General features: G+C 36.4%; 1 long non-coding RNA gene across 1 annotated transcript; it reads left to right on the top strand.

The window, feature by feature from the left end:
- The first annotated feature begins 2332 nt into the window (after positions 1-2332).
- On the top strand, positions 2333-7448 carry LOC118640058. Its single transcript, XR_004961330.1, has 4 exons — positions 2333-2397; positions 5140-5239; positions 5464-5595; positions 7360-7448. It is a non-coding gene; the product is annotated as an uncharacterized LOC118640058 (long non-coding RNA).
- Positions 7449-7836: the final 388 nt, after the last annotated feature.

Below are 7836 nucleotides of genomic sequence, written 5' to 3'. Positions count from 1 at the left end.
CTTCTATCATTATTAGCCTCATGATGTTTTAGTATTAGAAATATTATTCTCCTTGCCCTGGCTGGTCTGGCTCAGTGGTCAGAGCATTGGTCACGGGTTCCATTCTGGTCAAGGGCACATACATCAGTTACAGTTCGTCCTGGCCCTGGTCAGGTCATGCAGGAGGCAAACAGTCAGTGTGTCTCTCTCATGTCAATGTTTCTCTCTCTCTCCCCCTCTCTCCACTCTATCTGTTGATAAATATAAAAAATATCCTCAGGTGAGGATTAAAAATAGATATATATATATTATTCTCCTTGCCTAACATTATTGCTTTATACCTAGTTAAATGCCCAAATCTTTGCTTTCCAAAAAAGTAAAAGTCTTAAAGTCCGTTAAAGAATATATGTCTCTATTATTAAAAGAATTGGCATTTTATGTGACTGATATTTAAATACTGTATTTAAAGTGCTCCACATTATCACTATGCCTTATAAATTTTATATACGTCTAAGAAAAAACAGTCTCATAGTATGGTTTAAAATATCAAGCCGCTCACAAATTTTCTTAATAGGAAAAATAACTTATTTGACATAAAATGTTTTTGTTTCTTTTTAAATCCTCATCCGAGGATATGTTTTTCCATTCCTTTTGGGAGGGAAGAAGGGAGGGAGGGAGGGAGGGAGGGAGAGAGAGAGAGAGAGAGAGAGAGAGAGAGAGAAGAGTTACATCCATTGGTTGCCTCCTGCCAAGTATTGAACCTGAAACCCAGGTACACTCTCTTGACCAGAATTAGACCTGAGACTCTTCGGTCTGTGGGCTGATGCTCTAACTACTGTGCAAACTGGCCAGGGCTGAAATACTTTTTAATGATAGAATTTTCCCTACAACTTGACCATGCTTATAAAAAAGACTTCAAGAGGTAGGCTACTTGACTACCAAGAGAGACACTTTGATTCCCCTCCCAGGTGAATGAGTTCCATCAGATACTCAGCACCTTAGCCTCACACCTCATGTCAGGAATACCTTTCTGCCTAGAGAAGTTATTTGTCCTAAATTGGGTTTATAGTCACATTCCTGGATATGTTCCTAACCTCCATCTTCTTAATAGCCTTTGCATTTCCTTCCTATGGCTGAGTACTGCCCTATTCCAAGTTACATTTATGTGAAACTAGCAGAGTGTAAAATAAGAACTAATTCTGATTAGGCACTTGCGATGTACCAGTGCTATTCTACAATGCATTACATGAATTAACTCAGTAAATCTTCATGACAATCCTATCAAATAGCATTTCAGATTATTATTCCTACTTAGCAGATGAGAAAATACTGATGTACAGAAAAATTAGGTTATGTGACTTGTAACAAGGTTTAAAACCAAGTAGTATGGTTTATAACTCGTGATGTTAACCACTACACCATGTAGACTATCCTTGAAATGCAATAAATGATATATGATAGCTACAATCTGAGGTAGCATGGTCCCCTCCTGTGCCCTATGGCCACATTACTCAACCAACAAGTATGCTGCTAGAACTCAGGGAATCCTACTATATAAGGAGTGAGATTCTCTTTACATTCTGACTAACCAGGTTTTTTTTTTTAACTTAACAAATAGCTGCTGAATATCTACAATTGATAGATATTCTGTGCATTGGGGCAGTGACTAGGAAAGGCTAAGATGAAGAAGATAAGGTTTCAAAGAGTTTCTATTCTTTGGAGAGGAGATACAAGTATGTGGAGGGGAGGAGAATGGGAATGGAGATAGAGCTGAGGTAAGCTCTGTAAAAAAATGATGAGCCTGGCCCTGGCCAGTTTGGCTCAGTGGTTAGAGCGTTGGCCTGCGGTCCAGAGAGGCCCGGGTTCGGTTCCCGCTAAGGGCACGTACCTCGGTTGCAGTTTGTCCCCGGCCCTGGTTGGGTCGTGTGGGTGGCAGCCACTCGATGTGTCCCTTTCACATCGATGTTTCTCTCTCTCTCTCTTCCCCTCTCTCCCTCCCACTCTGTCTGAACAAAAAATGGGAAAATATCCTCGGGTGAGGATAAAAGAAAAAGATGAGCCTGGCTGGTGTGGCTCAGTGGTTGAGTGTCAGCCCATGCACCAAGAGGTCACCGGATTGATTCCCAATCAGGGCACATGCCCAGGTTGTGGGCCACATCCCCACAGGGGCCAGGGGGCATTCAGAAAGCCACCAGTCAATGTTCTCTCTCATGGATGTTTCTATCTCTCCCTATTTTTCCTTCCTCTCTCTCTAAAATCAAAAAGAGAGAAAGAAAAAAAAGAAAGAAAGAAATGATGAGCTCTAAGGTTATGCTATTATATGGTATGTTGACTTCAAATCTCCTGGCAGTATGGTTGATGCAATGATCTTAGAAACTTCTGAGGACAGAAAAGCAGCTTTTCTGGATTTGGAAGCAGGTTAGTAGTTCCCATGGAAAAATCTTGAAGTCTGTCTCAATGCGTTGAACTCTACACTTCCACGACATTTACATGCACACGTACAAAACACTATTCAAGGTACTGTAGAGGAACAAAGAGAAGGGAGGATTGAAGCTAAGTTCATCTTTTGTTTTAACCTTTTATTAAAATTCACATACTCTTTTTACTCAGACTTATGCCAACTATGGTAGAGACTATTTAATTAACATGTACAATGTGCTAGACAGTGTATGAACCAATACACAATAGAACCTGTGCAGTCTGTAAGAATCATGGAATTTCAGAGCTGGAAGATGACATAATCAAACAGAGCAACTGAAAGAGGAACAGTAGAAAGAAACATTTATTGAGCACCTATGTGAGCGTTATGTTTAACACAGTATGTATGTTACTTAATCCTCGAACAAGGAAAGTGGATATTATTACCCCTGGTTTAGAGCTCTCTCACTCCAGCCGCCCTGAACCATTTTCATTTCTTACCAAGCTGTTTCCGGCCCTAGTGCTCAAGTTAGAATGTCTTGTTCTTTGTCATAGTCACCCGACTCATTGGGTGACTATGTGGAACTCCAGGGTCACTCCCCTTGTGGAAACTTTCCTGACCTCTACTGTCTGCCAGACCTGGATACAGTGGACTCACTGGTACCCCACACGGTTCTTCACAGACTTCTACATGCCTATCTCCCTTTATTGCATTGTACGAGCTTTAAAGGGAAGGGACCATGACCCATTGTTTTCTTAAAACCCAGTGACACGCAATGTTCTTGCCATACAGTGAGTATTTAATAATGAATGAATAACTTAGCCCCAAATCCAGTAAGTGGTAGAGTTGGGGGGTTAAGACTAGGTTCACATCTCAGATGTGTTTGAAACCTCGGGCTTCTTAGCCTTCCTGCAACTGAGTTTTGGAGATGTTTAAAATAGGAAGAATGTGCTCTTTTTATTTTGTTGGTGGCACTGCTGGTTTCTATGTTTTGAAGTGGGAGCTCAGAGGCGATGTGTTCTATGAGTACTCAATACAATTGATACCAATCACAGTGCTGGACATATAGTAGGTAATCAAGAAAGTCAGTTCCTGTCCCCTTTCTCTATATCATCTTGTTCAAAATTATACTTGAAGTGAGAGCTGGGACTCAGATTACTCAGCTATGCTACCCTTTCATCACGGGTGTTTCACAGATATAATCTATTGACTCTTATTTGGGGTATTAGGCTTCTTCACATTTATCATTTATTTTCTTTTTTTTCTATTTTGGAAGACTTTGAACTGCAATTGTAATAGAGGACAATATAGGCAGACTCGGGGCAGGAAGAGTCTTTCCTGCCTGAAAGCTTCAGGAGGGCAAGAACCATGACTTCTTTATCTCTGTCTATGCCAGTCTCCTGGCGAATGCTTAGTAATGATTTGTGGAGCTCAGGTGCATTGGCCAACTTAGACCTGGGAGGTTTCCTGGATCTTTGAGGACAGTCTTCAGGAAGAAACACAGGTAGCTGAAGAAAACAGGAAATGGGAAACTGCTTAGTATATGGGAATATAAGAAAGGATATTCTGATTCTGGAGTGGAAAACTTAAAAGTGTACTATCAGCAACATGGATGAAATGAGGTGATTATGCTAAGTGAAATAAGTCAGAGAAAGACAAATACCATATGATTTCACTTATATGTGGAATCTAAAAAACAAAGAAAATAGAAATAAATGCATAGACACAGAATATTTTGATGGTTGCTGGGTAGGAAGGGTGTTTGGGGAATGGGTGAAAAGGGAGATGGGATTAAGAAATACAAATTGGTATTTACAGAATAGTCATGGGAATATAAAGTATGGCATAAGGAATATGGTCAATAATATTGTAATAACTATGTATGGTGCCAGATGGATACTAGATTTATCAGGGTGATCACTTTGTAAGTTATATAAATGTCAAATCACCATATTGTACACCTGAAACTAATATAATATTGTATGTCAACTGTAATTGAAAATGAATAATTATTTTTAAGAAAGGTAATATCTCAATAGCATAAGCAAGAGAAGGCCACAGGTAATATGAACAAGATAAAGCTAGATAAGAGGTGAACACTCTGAAACTTAAAGTCAATCTGAAAACACAGTCTGAGGCTACAGTGAAGGCCGGGTCCCCACCACTCCAAACAAACAAATCTGCTCTAAGAGACTGATTTATTCTCCACGGGCTAAAATACCTCACCCTTTTCCTTTTGCTCTTGCTGTTTCCCAGAACCTGAACACTGGTTTTTCTTCCTCATCCACTTTTAGATGTATACAGTTTTCCCAACTTAACCTACCTCCTCTGGGAAGTTTTTTCCCAACTTCCCTACTTCATAATAATCCATCATTTCTCTGAACAACCATGGCATTTTTGTCTGCATGCAAAGCCCAGCATACTGTTTTCTTTAATTGGTCAGTGTGTATAAGTCTTAACTGTCAAACAAAATATATTGTGTACAATTTTCATTTTAAGGAATTCCATTGCATACATAGCCCAACATTAGGCACATTATAGGTGTTAAGTGCTTATTGATTTAAAGTGCCTGGATAATAAATGCCATTTTGAATTGACATTTTGAAATTTCATTTTGGGTTCACAGAAAGAAATTAAAGATGGATGCTTTGAGGGGAGAGTAAAATTGATCAGAGTCTAAATAATCAAAGATACATTTGACTGTACTGTTCTTTAAAGTTAAAGAGAAGTTTCTATTATAGGTCTTTCATCGGAAAAATCTGTATGAAGTATGACCGGATATTACAGAAAAGAAATCTTTATCATTTGTCTACAACTTAATAAGGACCCCACACCACCATAGTGCGTATTTCAAGCTAAAATAAAAATGATATTTATGTACCCACTTCTTAAATTATATTTGAAATTGCTTTTTGTTGACCTTCAATTATATTATTTGCATATTGCTCTAAAAATAGTATTCAAAGAAATCATTCTTGAAGGATAAGCATGCTTTTTTTGACCTTTTAGTTTTTCATACTTCAACACTATACCTTGTTTCTGTTCGCTCTCTTATCTGCTGGCAGCAGTGGGCCTGCTTATATGGACAGATTAACAACATGTCTTCTCTTACCATGACAACACCCAGCTAATGTTTACTGATAAACCAGTAGCAAGTCAGAACATCTACAAGATGCAAGAGGAATTCACAGCCCTAAGTAAGAACTTTAATTCAGTAGTGAAATAAATTGTATAGCTAAAAGAAATACATATACTGTTAACAATTTATTATCATTCTTTTCATTTTTATGCAAATAAAATAGCCTATATTGAGTCACTATGTTGTATCTTTTCTATAGAGAAGCTCATTTATTAAAAGCCCTAAACTTATAAATTTTGTGTGTGTGTATATGTGTGTGTATTTCAGCAGCTATGCACTAAAATATTCATTCTGTGTTGACAGACACCTAATTCAAATCATACACAGATATAAACACACTTGATTAAAAATCACTATTATGAGATACTAATGCTGATATTTTTTACCAAAGAGGATTAACCAACTATAGATTTGGCCCACTTAAACTCTCTTATTATAATATGATGATAAATAGATTGTCAAAACCTTAAAAATTAAGTCAAACAACTAGAATTGTCTCAAATTATTTCACATAACAATTTTTCTTTTTGTCAAATTTATCACTTGTTTTGATAGCATTTGCACACAGCCTCAAAGACAAAAAGTAACTTTAACAACTTGTCTGTCCAATATAAGTAATTAATTAAATAGACACTTATTGCAGGCCTGTATTACATACACATACATATAGCGTTGTACTAGCCATGAGGGAAAATAAAAATAAGACATAACTTCCAAATTTTAAGGCAAACAAACACTGAATCTAGCGGGTATAAGCATGGTTTCTCAAGTTCATGATCATCCTGTACATCTTTTACATTTATTCTGTTTTGACCAGCAAATTCTTTCCCCTCACTACTGTTACCTTTCTCACTTATGACCCATCAAATGTCTTATAATTATCATAAGGAATAATCTCCATTTCTCTAACAATGAACTCTAATTATTATCCTCTATGGCCTTTCTCTGCACATCAGGGATAAAACTGAATAGAAATGTGTACCATAATGTGTATTTTGAATAAAAATAAGCATCTTTAACAAAAACATCAATATTTCAGTTTAATAAAAATATTAAGAATACAAATACCCTTATGCAAAAGAGGCTTGTTTTAAATTCTTTATCATCACAAGAATTTGTCATCAGCAATTTCAGTACAACATTAATATTTCATGTGGTCACATCCCTATTCAAAAAAGGAACACTAACACTAATGCAACCAATTCAATCTATTTGAATTAATAAGAATTTATAAATGCTCTCTAATTATGCACTAAATTTTTACATTCTAAAACATTTTTTAAAAAGAAGCAAAATGCAAAAACTACATGTACTTTTAGTTGTGATTGTTCAGGGAAGTCTTTTATTTATACCTACTGATTAGATACCTGCAGAATGTATAATCAAAATCGATTTTATAGCTATGCTTTATTCAGTACTCATGAATGTAGTAAATGTTGTTTATAACAGCACTTTCCAGATAGGATGTTATTATGTTGTAAGAAATACAATTTCTTAACCAACAAGTTCTACTGGTTCTCAGGTATGTAAAGCAGTATATTTTGTGATAGAAATAGAGAAGAATGTAGCTTTTTTATTCATTGAAAAAAAGAAAAATAAAGATTAACAATTTCACATAAATCCTATTTTATCAGATAAAAGCACGATATTATATAAAGACTACAGTGCTGGTTACATTGCCCAAATCTGATTCTTGATAGTTCATTTAGTAGGCAGCATGGATAATACATGACAGCTCTAAAGACAAATTTAACTCCCTGATGATGTCACTATTTTGCTTAATTTGTTGGGCATGTTAATATGTGGCGTTTTTTTTTACTAGAATTCCAGCAAAAGCAGAAAAGGACTTTCTTCCAACAAAACAGTTACTGTCTTTCTAGCTCTGTAGACATCAGCAGAAGGGAACAATGTAAGTGTGAACACAGATCGGCACCCTATGTTTCCATGCTGAATTTATATTTTGAATCCTAATATCAGGATTATCTTTTATAAATAACCTGGGTCTTTTGCAATTCATGTTCAATTTACAGTTCATTATTCAATAAACACTTATTAAGCCAACCACTATGTGTGACTCTGCAAGGGATAAAATGATTAATGAGGCACATTCTCTTTATTAAGGACTTACAGCCTAATGAAAGGACAGATATGTTCACATCTAACACAAGCCTAAGTTCTAATAGAGAGAGGAAGTGTTAAAAGAGCAGAGTGGGAGAAGTACATTTTAATGTATTAAGCAGAGCGTCATAGAGAAAGTGGCATTTGAGATGGACATTGGAGAAGAGCTGAGATTTCAACA

This window comes from Molossus molossus, unplaced genomic scaffold (assembly GCF_014108415.1).
Source record: "Molossus molossus isolate mMolMol1 unplaced genomic scaffold, mMolMol1.p scaffold_m16_p_1, whole genome shotgun sequence".
NCBI classification, from domain to species: domain Eukaryota; kingdom Metazoa; phylum Chordata; class Mammalia; order Chiroptera; family Molossidae; genus Molossus; species Molossus molossus.
Note: the sequence above shows the minus strand (reverse complement) of the source record. Positions and strands in the feature narration are given on the sequence as shown.